The sequence below is a fragment of the Otolemur garnettii genome, unplaced genomic scaffold, assembly GCF_000181295.1.
Source record: "Otolemur garnettii isolate 467f Iridium unplaced genomic scaffold, OtoGar3 scaffold00048, whole genome shotgun sequence".
NCBI classification, from domain to species: Eukaryota; Metazoa; Chordata; class Mammalia; order Primates; family Galagidae; genus Otolemur; species Otolemur garnettii.
This window is the reverse complement of record NW_003852443.1, coordinates 9,485,189-9,500,802: the sequence shown is the minus strand read 5'-3', so window position 1 is coordinate 9,500,802 and position 15,614 is coordinate 9,485,189. Positions and strand designations below refer to the sequence as shown.

Sequence of the window (15,614 nt, the reverse complement as noted above, 5' to 3'; positions counted from 1 at the left end):
GGGCGCCTGTGGTCCCAGCTACTTGGGAGGCTGATGCAGGAGACTCGCTTGAGCCCAGGAGTTGGAGGTTGCTGTGAGCTGTGATGCCATGGCACCCTACCCAGGGCAATAGCTTGAGGCTCTGTCTCAAAAAAAATAAAAAAATAAAAAAAAATAAAGGTATGGTTTAATTCTTGACTTTAAATTAAATTTGAGGAATGTCAAAGAATGATTTTTTTAAAACAATTTAAAAGAGGGCGGTGCCTATGGCTCAAAGGAGTAGGGCACCGGCCCCATATACCAGAGGTGGCGGGTTCAAACCAAGCCCCAGCCAAAAACAAATAATAATTTAAAGGAAACCAATAGTAAAGTATAAGATCATCTTTCAATATTACCTTAATAAAGCAATAGAAGTGAATTTTAGAAGTAAGGAAACGAAACATACTTCATAAAGCAAATAACTAAAAGATAAGGAGAAAGTAGAATGTCAGAAAGGAGGTAAAATATAAAATAAGAAAAAAATTATAACTGGGTTAAAGCAACCCATTTTAGGACCAATATTTTTAAACCAGCTTCAAAAATAAAATTCCATGCTGCTTAAAAGAAAGCCACCAAAAGCTAAGTGACACAGAAATGTAAAAAGTACAAGAATGGGTAAATATGTGTCTGATCAATAAGTTAAAGAAAAATGTACAAACCAGTCGGCCAAAAATATAATTTTATATCACTTAACAACATAAATTTAATTTATGTATAATCCACAATGAAGGGAAGAGATATAAACAATTTTGTACACCAAATAACAAAGTAGTATTTAATAAGCAAGGCCCTTATATTAGACCATAAAACCAGCAACTAATTCCCCAAAGCAGAAATTCTAAAGGCCACAAATTTCTAATCACAGTAAGATTAACCTGAAAACTATTGCTTCATATTTAAATAAGCAAAGTAATAAATTAGAAATACTAATAACTTGGACCTCTTAAAAACCACTCCTCTGTGCTGATCTGCAAAGAAAATCCGAGCCTCTGTTATAGACTAGGTTTTAGATAATAGAATGGAGAAATAACATAACTAAGGATACTAATAAAAATTGAGAGAGGCTTCCAAAGTTCCAATCAGAAGTCAACTCACATTCTTATTAATTATTAAGTCAAGTATGAAAACAAATAAATGAATAAGTTGATGAATTGATAAATCTGATAAAATTAAAAAATTGAAAATAAAGACCAAGCACAGTGGCTCATGCCTATAATCCCAGCACTCTGGAAGGTTGAGGTGGGAAGATCCCTGGAGCTCAGAAATTTGAGACCAGACTGAGCAAGAGCAAGACCCCTCTCTACTAAAAATAGAAAAAAATAGCCAGGTTTTGTGTCAGGTGCCAATAGTCCCACCTACTTGGGAGGCTGAGGCAGGAAGATTACTTTAGCCTAAGAGTTTGAGGTTTCTGTGAGCTATGATGACGCCATGGCACTCTACCCAGGGCAACAGAATGAAACTCTGTGTCAAAAGTAAATAAATAAATAATAAATTTAAAATGAAATGATAATGACAATGACAATGATATTTGAGCACTCACCATGAGCCAGGTACTGAGCCAAGTGTCTTACATAGTTATCTTGTTGAATCCCTCCTTATTCCTAAAAAATGAGTATTGTTAGTTATTTCTTACAAATAAAGATATTAAAACGCTGGGCACATTAGGTAATTTGCCCCAGATCACACAGCCAGGAAATGACAAAGTCAGAATTTAACCCAGGTTTGTCTGAGTGCAGTCTTTGTCCTTAATCTCTGCCATAATAGGATTTATAAACGTACAGGAGTGTAAATGAGAAATATATGCAAAAGCTTGCTCTATGGAAAACCTAGACCAAGATAAAACACAAGAACAAAAAACAAGTATGAATCAAAAGAGATATAACAGATACATGAGAAAATTTTAAAAATATTCTTTGTGTTAATAAATATATAAATATTGATGAACCAGATTATTTCATAATACAACGTAACTTATTGTGTCAAGAAGTAGATCATCTGAATAATAAATTAAAAAATAGAAAATTATCAAAGGTACAAGGGGGAGATTGATCTGCCAGTGATTTTTTTTTAAGTTTTCAAACAAGAAAAATCTTTAAAATGAAGTTATATGACCAAAATGAACAAACTTAAAAATTTTGTCAAAACATAAGGAAAGACTAGAATCAATGTTTATCAATTTTTAAAAATCCAACTTCACAAAGAGATTTTTGAAAATTCTTCCAAAACTAATTTGAGGATTTAGCTCAGTCTTCACAGGGATAATTTTCAGAATTTAGTAAAATGCTTCTAAAGCTTAGCTGGAATGATGACAGTGACCTGGGCAATGCTTTTAGGAATATGATCCCCAAAACACAGGTGATAAAAGCAAAAATAGACAAATGGATTATGGGAAACTAAAAAGCTTCTGCACAGGAACAGAAACAATCACCAAAGTGAAGAGACAGTCTATGGAATGGGAAAAGATATTTGCAAACCATACATCTGATAGGAGGCTAATATGCAAAATGTAGAAGGACCCCATACAAATCAATGGCAAACAAACAAGCCAATAACCTGACGACAAAGTAAGCAAAGAACTTGAAGACACGTTTTTGTTTTTTATTTTTCAAATAAGACCTAGGCATGGCCAACAGATAGATTGAAGGGTGTTCAACTTCGTCAGTCATCAGGGAAATGCACATGGAAAGCACAATGAGATATCATCGCAAATGCATTAAAGTAGCTATTATTGAAAACTCAGAAAAGAACAAGTCTTGGTGGGGATGGGAGAAAAGGGAACCCTGTACATGGTTGATGGGAAGATAAATAGCACAGCCACTAAGGAAAATAGTATGGAGGGTCCTCAAAATATTAAAAACGGAAATGCCATGTGATCCAGCAATCTCACTGGGTACATGTTCAAAGAAAAAGAAACCAGTATATCAGAGAGAAACCTGCCCTCCATGCCCATCGCAGCACTATTCACAACAGCCAAGAATCGGCATCAGCCTAAGGGCTCATCAACAGACGCATGGCTGAATAAGTCATTCTGCCTTTAAAAAGAAGGAAATCCTGCCATTTGTGACAACATGGATAAAGCTGGAGGACATTATGTTAAGTAAAATGAACCAGGCACAGAAAGATAAGGACTGCATGATCTTGCTTCCATGGGAGATATAAAAAAGTTGAACTCACACAAGCAGGGAGTAGTCGTAGAATGGTGGTTACCAGAGGCAGAGGAGGGGAGAATTGGGGAGAGACTAGTTACAGACACAAAATTTCTGTTACACAGGAGGATTAAGTTCAAGAGAACTAACGTACAGTATGGTGACTGTAGTTAATAATGATATACGAGGTATCATATACTTGAAAATGGCTGAGTTGATTTTAATGTTCTCACCACCAAAAAATGTAAACTATGTGAGGTGATGTATACGTTACTTAGTTTTATTTAGCCATTCACAGTGTATACATATTTCAAAATACCAGGTTGTACACCATAAATATATACAATTTTTATCTGTCAGTTTAATTAATGAATGAAATTTAATTTTAAAAGTTTAACCAGCACAAAAAAGAAGACTGACCATCACATGTTGAGGAGAAAAAAAAAAAAAAAACAGGTAATGAAACTAGACCTGGGTAATTCGAACACATTAGAAAGTTTCAGCGATTAAACTACAAGAAATTATAGCCAAGATCTGAAGGCAGATACATGGCGTGGAATAAATAGCCCAGAAACACATCTGGTGTGGAAAGGAATTTACTGTGTAAGAGAGGCGCCATCAAAGTAAGTGGGGAGTGACTTAGTCAATGCAGAAGGGTAACCATGGGGGAGGAGGAAGCTGGCAAAAGTTAGATCCTTCTCTCACACCACACACACACACACAAGTTGAAAGATATAAATGTAAATTTTCTTAAATTGTAAAAACCTTGAAAGTGGGTGAATATATAATCTAAGGATTAGGAAGTTTTTCTAGGTATAAACATAATGGAAAATATCAAGGATACCAAAAAAATCTATACACATTTTAAGAGATCTTATTGGAAGTAAAATCATTCCCCAAAAGTGTACCAATTGCAGGTAAAATGGATGTGCATAGCGTATCTGCGTACACTTGACTAGTAACGATGCCTTCAATTCAACTTCAAAAAGTCATACATAGGTAACATTCCTTAAAATGTGTGTGTGTGTATGTACATATGTATATATTTGGTACCCCCTAGATTTTAAAAAATAGGTTTAACTACATAAAAAGTTAAACATGTCTATTTCAAAAAGCAAAATAAAATTTAAAAGCAAACAACAAGCTGGAAAAATAAATTTTTTCAAAAGATGAGCAATAACATGGCAACACACATTGCATATAATGAGCTTGTAACCTTGGATAAAACTCCACGCATGGTGCTCGCTTCGACAGCATATATACTAAAATTGGAACAATACAGAGAAGATTAGCATGGCCCCTGCGCAAGGATGACATGCACATTAGTGAAGCGTTCCGTATTTTAAAAAAAAAAAAAAAAACCTCCATGCATGGAGTGGACTTTTCTAATTTAGGTGCCCAAATCCAACACACCTCCCCTTTGGAGGAAATCCCACAATGGACTGGCTACCATCCATCTGGGTTTGGGGGCCACAGTGTAGGGCCATATATTCTATACACAGCCAATCCTGTGCTCCCATCTGAGCTTTTGCCCCTGTGAAACAGGGTAAGAAAGATATAGGGACAGGCTCTGTGATAGAATCCAGAGACCAAAGAAGTCATTGCCCAGTGGTAATGGTGCCAGCGATCACGATGCCAGTGATTAGCACTTCTGGTGACATCAGTGGTCCTTAACAGACTCTTCCTGGGGCAGGATGTGGACCATGCCTTGTCCTGCAGCACTGACCAACACTGGTTCTCAGTCTTCACCTCAATTACAATTGCCTAACACCTTTGCAACCATTTCTTTTCTTTTTCTGTTTAAAATAACTAAAGTCAGTTACCACTGTCTGTAACCAAGGATCCTGACTAGCACACTTCTATGGAAAAATGTCAAAAGACACAAAATGGAAATTCACAGAAAAAGCAGTACAAATTGTTAAGAAGTATTTTTAATGATTTCAAATCATCTAGTATTTTAATCTTTTTGGAAATCAATTTGAGTATTTGAGTATATACACGTACACCAAACACTTTCAAGATGCCTTTATCTTTTTGACATGTTAATTCCCATTACAGGAATTTATCCAAACTGTCATTTACATAGGCAAAGATTTGTAGGGATATTTATTTTCGTTTTTTATAAGTTAAAAAGTATAACCAAGGCTCAATGCCTGTGGCTCAAGTGACTAAGGCGCCAGCCACATACACCTAAGGTGGCAGGTTCAAATCCAGTCCAAGCCCACCAAATAACAATGACGGCTGCAACCAAAAAATGGCCAGACATTGTGGCAGGCGCCTGTGGTCCCAGCTACTTGGGAGGCTGAGGCAAGAGACTTGCTTGAGCCCAGGAGTTGGAGGTTGCTGTGAGCTGTGATGTCACGGTACTCTACCCAGGGGGATAGCTTGAGGCTCTGTCTCAAAAAAAAAAAAAGTATAAACAAAATTTTTTTCAACAAAATGAAAATGGTTAAACATACACATACATACAGTAGAATCCTTAACTCACTTCCACTGAACCAACTTACCTGACTAGTGGTCTTTACTTCCTCTATAAAGTACTCTAGCAAGTATCAGTACTTCTTTCCTTTATGTGGCTGAATAATATTCCACTGTGTGGATAGACCACATTTTATCTAGTCATTCCTCAGTTCCATACTAGACTTTTGGATACAGCAAATCTGGCAGTTAACTAAACCAACCAGTATAGGAATCAGTAAAATGCAGGAAAGCAGTAAAATGACTAAACAAAACAGCAAGTAACGCCTCCCACCCACCATGAGTAAAATTCATCCTGTCTGGTGCATCCAAGACTTTTGGACTTCTTATTTGCATCACTGCCTAAAAACCCTAATCACTGTTTGCCTTCATATAAAACATCAGACAGACTTCTTCTAAAATTAGAAATACATATTTTTCCAATGGATCTATTTTTTATTTTCTGTCTGTTAATTTACTGGAAACCAAAAATACTCCAATTCTTTCCAGAATCTTTTGTCATTCAATCATCTGCAAGTCTTTGAGCCTAGAATCCCTCAACCATAAACTTCTAAATACATGCAAAACAGGTGCTGATGAGAAGCCTGTTTTCTCTCCCCTGGGACTCTCAAATCTGCTTATTTTCTCTACAGACAGATGTTTAGATAGGTGACCACTGGGGTCCTATTCAACTCTGGGAGTCCATGATCCTAAGTTTTTGTGTTTGTACTTATCACTACTCTCACCCCAATTCTATTCAAGTCAAAGAATTTAGATGGGACTAAACTTCCTACGAGGCTGGAAAAAGGGGACGGTGGTATCAGATGCATCATATCACAGTAGATTTATACAGCATTTCAGACTTTACAAAGCACCTTCCCCATGTAATTTCTCACACAATTCCCCATGCCATACCCTTGTGTAGGTCAGGTATTTTAATTATTAAGGCAGAAACTGGTCAAAGTTCATGGACAAGTAACAGGCCTGCTACTCCTGCTTCCAGGAGCCTGTGTGTTGTCTTACCAACCATCCACTTCGTGTGACACTGGCGCTGTGGAGAGTAAGCAGCTAAAGGCAAGCACTGATGACCAGTAAGCATTTACTGTGGTCACTAGAGTGACTGTTCACAGATATGCCTATGCCCGGTGGGAATAAAGGAAGGGTGAGGACAAAAGAGAAAAGACAGCCCAGGTGCAAGTCCAGTACTCTTGCACCACATGAAGAAAAACACTCAGCACCATGAGCCTCTCTCACTGAAAGCTTCTGAGAAATGAGGTTTAAAAACAACCTATGAGAGGTCACTGAGACTTGGCACTCCTGCTCCAATTTCAGCCTTTGCACTGGAACATTCATTGGTGACATAGTGGTCTTCACCCTGAGTGTCTACAGGTGCATGTTAAGTTGCTACTAACGACCTCTGGGCAGAGAAGGCACAACACCACAGGTAAACCACACAACAAATACGCAATTGTCCTTGCTCACATTTTAATACATTTTTTTTTTTTGAGACAGAGTCTCACTATGTCGCCCTTGGTAGAATGCTGTACTGTCATAGCTCACAGTAACCTCAAGCTCTTGGGCTTAAGTGATTCTCTTGCCTCAACTTCCCAAGTACCTGGGACTATAGGCACCCGTCACAATGCCCGGCTATTACAGTTGTCATTGTTATTTAGCAGGCCCAGGCCGGACTCAAACCCACCAGCCTTGGTGTTGTGGCCGGCATCCTACCCACTGAGCTATGGGCGCTGCCACATTTCAATACATTTTGATGTTCAGCAGGCCCTTTGAAATTTTCACCACATGCTAAGACGTACATTGTCTCCTTTTTACTAACATCATTTCTTCATATACATCAGCTACATACATGCTGTGTGTATTTCACTGCATCACACCCCTGAGAAAGGCCTTATTATCCCCACTTTACATATGGGCAGACTGGGCTCAAAAAAAATAATAATTTGCCCAAGCTACTTCAAGGAAGCACTATCATTTACACTCAGGTCCCTGTTGTTCCATATCTACTGTCTTCCTGCTAAAATTCAATACCTCTATTCTAACTTGTTAAGGTTTCAGTTGAAACCATTCCTAAAATTGAAATAACATAAAACATTTGAACAAGTTTTTAAAATTTGTTTTCCTTTTTTATTGTTTGGGATTCATTCAGGCACAAAGAATTAGGTTACACTGATTGCATTTGTTAGATAAAGTCCTTATAATAATTGTGTTCATCCCTCAAGAGGTGTGCCAAGACCCTTCATCGCCTGCCCTCTCCCCGCTCCCTCATTCCCCTACCTCACCCCTTGTCTGGAAGCATTGAAATTTCTACATATACTTTATCTCTACATATGCTTCCACTTTATAAAGTCTTAAAACTGTCTCAATAAATGTAGTTGCAACTGACATATTCACTTCTGCTTCCAAGTTAATGCTGTGTTTTCTTTCGATGACATAGAATTGAGACTATCATGATATTCACACATATGAGCAGATGCAATGGTAATGACTTTTAACAGCGGTTTGTGATCTCAAGCCATACCTTGATTAAAAGGAGATGACAGAACAGGCTTTATTCTGTCTGCAAAAAAAACAAACTGGTTACCTGCTTGCACAAGTTGACGTGTTAATTATATACCAGTGTTAAAAAATCGGTACATTTCCATTTTAGTGTGCATGTTGTGCTTATTATATATAGCAATTTTAGTAATACTTTAAAATGGATTTAATGTTTTAAAATGAAACCTTCCCAAGTTTCGACCTACAAATTCAGTGCAATCCTATGAAAATCCCAGCAGGCTTCCTCAAAGAAATTCTTAAAAGGATGTTAAAAATGTATATGGAAATGCAAAGGACCCAGAATGGCCAAAACAATTTTGTGAAAGAATAATAAGATTTAAAGATCTACTCTGCCTGATTCCCAGACTTATAATGAAGACAGTGTGGTACTGGAACAAGGGTAGACGTATAGACTAGTGGAGCAGAATAAGGAGTCCAGAAATAGAACCAAACTTATATTGTCAATTGATTTTTGACAACGATGCCAAGATAATTAAATGAGAAAATCAGCAAAATGGTGCTAAAACAACAGTATGCATGCAGGGGGAAAAGTAACCTTAAAAAACATACAAAAATTAACTCAAAACGCAGCATAGACCTAAACACAGGTGCTCACACTATTAAATTTCTGGAAGAAAACATGCGAGAACATTTTTATGACACCCATTAGAAAAGGCATTCTTAAACAGGACATGAAAAGCACAACTCCTACAGGAATATATTTACTAAATGACACTTTTCAAAATTAAGAACTTTTGCTCTTCAAAACCAAAAACTGTTAAAAAGACATAAAGTCAAGCCAAAGACTGCAAGAATGTAGATGCAAAACACAGACCTGACAAAGAGGTTTGTATCCATAACACACAAAAGATTCTTACAATTCAGGAAGAAAGAAACAACCCAGTGAAAATGGGGGAAAAATTTAAACGGACACAAAATAAGTCATATGAATGCCAATACGCACATGAAAAGATGCTCAGTGTCACAGATCATGAGAGAAATGCCAGTGAGAGCCACAATGAGCCATTTACCACACATTTACCATTATCAAGTGTTGGCCAAGCGGTGAGGAGGCAACCAGGACTCTTGTCCAGCCTGCAAGAATGTATAAAACAGGACCGTTTCCCTTGGAGTTCAACATCCACAAGCCACATGATCCAGCGCTCTCACTTACACAAAACTTTCACATGACTGTTTATAGCAGCTTTAGTCGTAATGGTCAAAAGAAACAGCCAGTGTGTCCATTAACTAGCGCCTGAATAAGCAAACCGTGGTGTGTCCTTACAATGAAGCCCTCCTCCTCTCCGAGAGGAAGAAAATATTGCCACAACGTGAAAGCTCTGTGCAAAAGACTATACACTATGATCTCATTTATGTAAAATTCTAGAAAAGGTAAAAACTATAGCAACAAAGAGCAGATGAGAGTTGCCTGGGGCCAGGAGGTGGGCGGGTGGAGGGGAGAAGTGGATGGACTGCGGACACTGGGGAGCAAAGCCAACTTTCTAGAGGGATTGAAATGATCGAACTTGACCGTGAACATGATTACACAACTGTATACAATTAACAAAATTCATAACACTTTGTGTTACGTAAAGTGTACCTCTGTAAAACTAAAACTAAAGAATGGATCTTTAAAAAAAAAAAATTGGGGCTCGGTGCCTGTGGCTCAAGCGGCTAAAGCGCCAGCCACGTACACCTAAGGTGGCGGGTTCGAATCCCCAGCCCGGGCCCGTCAAACAACAATGATGGCTGCAACCAAAAAATAGCCAGGCATTGTGGCAGGTGCCTGTAGTCCCAGCTACTTGGAAGGCTGAGGCAGGAGACTCGCTTGAGCCCAGGAGTTGGAGGTTGCTGTGAGCGTGATGCCATGGCACTCTACCCAGGGGGATAGCTTGAGGCTCCGTCTCAAAAAAAAAAAAAAAAAAAATTGGGGTGCCTTGTTCTATCAAATATACTTTCTAAATCCCTTCTTTATTGTTTTGTTGAGATATATTTGAAATAAAAATAAATACATACATACATAAATAAAATTTTAAAATATATATATTTGGGATTTAAAACCCCTTAAAAAGAAAAAAGTGTGTTTCCTTCTGAGAAACAGCCCTAAGGAAGTCTACACACAAATTAAGCCACGATATGTGAAACATTGCCTTCTTGAAGTTATTTGTCTTCCTTAATTTTTCGTCCCTCTAATTTTCATCTCTAGAAATAAATCAATTACACTGTAAATATTTTTGGCTGACTTTACTATGTCCAAAATTACTGAATATTAAATAGGTTCCCAGAAAAACTGTTTCTAACCGGAGACAATTCCATCTGACCATAGCCCTTTCAGGCGTTTATAGACAAGCAGGAGACAGATTGTTTTGGTTTGTTGGTTTGGTTTGGGTTGTTCTTTTTTCCCCCCATGCTTAGCGATTCCATCATGCTTCCCTACTGCCAGAAAGCATATTTATGACTCATCAGTCAACAGCCAGTGTCAGATAATTAGCCATTAACATACTTCACCTGTACGGTGATGAAAACACTAGCACAACTTGCAAGAGATCCCCTTGAAGATGAAACTGAAAGAAATTGTGGCCACATGTTGTTTCAAACCTGTCTTCATTACACCTCCTCACGGCGTGTCATACGGGAGAGGCCAAACAGATGTGTAAAAATAGCTATTTAACAGGGGGGAAAATACTGTAAAATTGTTTATGGCAGGACAGCAGGTTCTTATAGGCAAAGTAAATTACAAATAGATTTCTCAATTACTTTTTAAAGCCCGGTATTTGATTCTTATATAACAGTCAAAAATCAATTTTGCATGGAATTTATGTGAATGCCTCATTATTAATAAAACAGCGGTTGGTGGCTGCTATTTCCTCCCCACAACAGCAGCACGCAGTGGGGAAGCATTCACGTGCCAGGCTATGCAATTCTTTATCTTTTTATCCTCCAGTTCAGCATCATAAAAAAGAAAGGGAAGAGATGAATTCCAAGCAAATTTTAGGCATAGGCTTCTTCTGGCAGCACTGTTTCAAGGGGACTGTCAGGATACTCTGACAGTACTTGGAGGCACATGTTGGAAAAGCCCACTCCCTGTTCCCGTTGTACCCTAAAGGTCTTTTTAAAAATTAAGTGGAAGTCAAATAAGCCTAGTCATTGAAAAAGTCATTGAACTACACCTCCCTAACACCCCCCATCTTGGTACTAGAGTTCACTGCTCACCACGTGAATTGATTTCAAATGATTGGCCAGTGGCGCTTTTCTCCAAATTGCTTAAAGACTATCACTAATTTTGTTCCTGACCCAAACATTCTAAGCACATAACAAGTATGTTTATCTCCAGTTCCCAAGTAGGGAAACTGAATTCCACTAATGTCCACGCACCACAACACTCTGCTCCCTGTCCTGCACCTGATTCATTAAACCGTGGATATGCCTCCCTTCCCACATGAACGGGAAGTGCCTCTGGTTATCCTTCCCTAAACAACTGGGTGGCGGAGCAAGTTATACCACTGTCTAAGGCCATGTCTCTTCACCAGGAGAATAAGAGGATTTTCAAAATGATCTGAGGTTTCTTTATGTTAAGACTCAGGGGCAATGAGAAAACATCATTTTGGTCTAATCACATGTGAAAACCAAAAAGAAAATTCTATGTTTGGCCAACAACGTTAGGGACACGCTCATCTGCAGAGGTTAAATACCATTCAACAGTAGCTTCCTGATAGTCATCTACTGGGTCCACACCTCAGAAATGCCAAAGGGGAGAAAGGCCGGCAGACGCACTGGGTGCAGGCAGGGTTATTTCCAGAAGCTGATTTCTCCTTGATTTAAATCTCTGCTCAGCACATAATTACACCTGAACGTGGTGGACAACAGTCTTGCCCCCTCAGTTTCCTTTTCAGCAGCTAATTAGGAACATGGTGTTAACACAATCATTAAAATAAGCCCCCAAAGCTGTGGTGAGATCTAGTTTAGAAATTTCTATTTCAAACAGACATGCATATCAGTATGACTTCTTGCAGATATGGAACACAAAGAGTTTATGTAAGAATGAAAGTCCATGCTACAGAAAAACATGTCCTTGTGCTTTCTTTTATTATTATTAATATTAAATCATAGCTGTGTATATTAATGCAATCATGGGGTACAATGTGCTGAGTTTATATACAATTTGAAATGTTTTCATCAAACTGGTTAACATAGCCTTCACGGCATTTTCTTAGTTATTGTGTTAAGATATTTATATTCTACACGTAGTTCTGTCTGTCTCGTTGTGGCAGCCAAGACTGAGCAGAGGACTATGAGGAGGGGAGGGGGAGAGAAAAAAAAACAAAGATGAATAAGAAGCTCTTATCCATGGATTTGTCTTTAAGGATGAGATTTGATATTATTGAGGAAAAAAGTGGCTTAAACAGTATCGATTTGTTACAGAGTTTTTAAACATTGCCTTTTTACTTTTCTGCTAAGTTTTCCATGGTCAATTTGACTTGACATGTCTTCATGTCAAGTCTGACATGAGAATCACACAGTTGATCCAACTGAAATCAGTAAAATCAATATTCTTTGGGGACAAAAATGAAGAACACTTTTTTCTTTAAGTCAAAGTCACATTTAGAGAAGTTCTTATGCAAGTGTTGCTAGTAATTAATTCAGAAACAGATTGCTCGTTATTGGCTATGGTTTGATTGTACGAATGGCTCCAATCCTGCACCCCTACCTGTGTCCACGCTCCTGGACCTCCAACGTTGTGACTGCTCTTGCTACAGAGGCCAATCTATTTCCCCATCTGGCCTTGAACACATGACTTGCTTTGACCAATACGATGATACGGACGTGACAGATGTGCCAGTTCTCAGCCTCAAGGGACCTTCTATGTTTCTGCCTGTGCTCTCCTATTTCTGCCATCGCCATCACAAGGACTTGCCTGGATTATCTGTGGGTTCCAGGAAAAGGATGACGGACATGGAACAAAGGAAAGTCACCTATGAGGCCCAGACTAGATCAACCGGCATTCAGACACAAGAGGGAACCAGCCAAGATTGGCTGAACCTCGCAGATAGGTATAGAAAAAAAGGGTCTACTGTTGTATGCCACTGTGATGCCGTTGCATTGTGCGATACAGAAATTTTATGGGAATAGCCAATCAATATACTAACTTCTCCTAATATTAACTGATACTGATGATGATGGTAGCTTTGCCAAAGCTTCTCAAAAAATTCATGACTACCTGGTCTCTCCCTACCTTTATTAGCATGAGCACTAGATTGCTTCTCAGTTATACCTTTATTCTTTTTCATAAATAAACTTCCTCAGGTTCTCTCAGCATTTTAGGCAAGGAGTTCTCAAATTACGGTGTGCCCAGAATCACCTAGAAGACTTCTGAAAACATGGATTTCTGGGCCCCACCACCAGAGTTGCTGATTCCATCAGTCTGGGGTCAGGGTAGGCCTGACAAGGTGCGTTGATCACATGTGCCTGAGTGATGCTGATGCTGCTGGTTCCAGGACCACACTGTGTGAACCACTCCCTTAGGCCATGAAGGGTTAAGCATTAGGTTGCTGGTTCACATACCCATCTGTGTTTTCCCAAGGCACATTTTCCATCACCTTCTCCAGCTGACCAATAAATGAGTGGGGCCAGAGCCAAGATTCCACAGCCTTCCAGATGAGTTCCCTCTGGAAGAGGCCGTCTCTGCAGCAAACAGCAAGCAGGGTTACCACACCACACAGCAGGGACTCAACACCACCCTTTGCCCTGAACTTACAGTTATTCCAATGAGTGGGGAAGTTTCCTGGCTTGCATCCAAGACACACCGATTTAAGAGGTTAAAAGAGAGTTCATAGCTCTTCTCATTGTCCACCTTAAAGCATTTGTTCTTAAATTTCTCATCTTAGAATTCAAGAGTTTTACTGTCAGGGAAAAATCTTAACCCTATCTATTTAAATGTGTGCAATCAATTTCTCTCTGAATCCCCATGGCAGGTATTCTCATTTCTTCCCACTTGCTGGGTATGCAGTGATCCCCCCACTGAGAAATCAGAACAGCTTTGCTCACAGTGCAGCTCAGCTGTGCCTGATTTTTTTTTACAATGGTCTGAAGTTAAACTTGAACTCAGACACTTGCACATGACTTCTTAGCACCAGCAAGAGTTGGCAGGAACCTGAGTCCTTTGAGTGATCTTTACTTGCAGTGCTGCCTCAGAAAATTACACCAAATTAAAAAGCCACCCCTCGATTCTTAACATTTTTAAAATGCAGTGGGGAACTAGTAAGCAATTATAAAGAACCAGCCAGCCTCCTTTACCTTTCATGTCCTCTTTTTTTTTCTTTTCCTTTTTTTTTTTTTTTTAAATAAAGCATGGTTTTCATCTGCTAACTGCTACATTATTCGAACTCAACAGTTGTGCTTTGAAGAAAGGTAGGGTTGCCCTTGAGGTGTGCGAACACTTGTCCAGGGGCCTAGGGAATGTCTGGCACTTTCTGCTCATAGTCTGGAGTAGTGGAAATATTTCCAATCTGTTTTGTGGAAGTAGTTTCACTATATTTTGAAAACCTATGTATTTTTCAAAGAATCTTCATAAGAATGTTGATGTTCAATAATTCATTATCAAGCACCTTTTTGCCTCTAATTAAAGTTTACATGCTATTTGACATATTAAAAACTAAAGTTTGTTTTCACTCAACAGATATTTATCAAACATGCACTACACACAGCCATTGCCGCTGGCAAGTGAGATATAAAAGTGAAATATCCTCTCATTGTTTTCCAAGTGCTTATAATTCTTTTGATGAAACAGATACCAAATGAATAATTATTCCTGCCTTCACTCAGCACCTATGTACTGAGTGCCGATTATGTTCTGTGCATGGTGCTTACTGTGTAGTGGAACACACAATGATTTTTAAAGAGGCAGACGTGGTTCCTGCTCAAAGTTTAGTCTTATCAGGAAGTCAGATAGTTACCAAAAATGTGTGACGAATGTTATGACGTAGGATGACCTTCTTGTGGCAAGAGCCCAGGGCAGGAGGTCTTGTCTAGGAAGTTCGGAGAAAGCTTTTGGAAAAAGTAACAGGTCCTAAAAATGCAAAAGAGCAACCTGCAAAAGGAAGAAGGAAAGAAGAGAAGAAAGAAGGAAAAGATCCAGAAAGGGCCAACGGTTGGAAAGAATTGATATTGAACTGAATTGAAAAAATTAAAAACAAAACTCAGTTTTAATGGGAAAGCACCAATGAGTATTCATAAGAGCTGAGATGCAAAGGCAGTAAGAGCCATGTTTAGGGGTCTGGACTTAATGGCAACATGCAGTTATTTTTTTACTGTTTTATGCAGTAGAGTGACATAAGGTTTGGGTTTAGTGCAATACTTTAGGGCATAAGTTAATGACACGGTTGATCCTCGTTATGTGCAGATTGCATATTTGCAAAGTTGCCTACTCACCAACTTTTATTT

General features: G+C 38.7%; 1 non-coding gene across 1 annotated transcript; it reads left to right on the top strand.

Moving 5' to 3' along the window:
* Positions 1-4,402: 4,402 nt before the first annotated feature.
* Positions 4,403-4,509, top strand: LOC111725830. The gene has a single exon (XR_002773796.1). It is a non-coding gene; the product is annotated as a U6 spliceosomal RNA (small nuclear RNA).
* Positions 4,510-15,614: the final 11,105 nt, after the last annotated feature.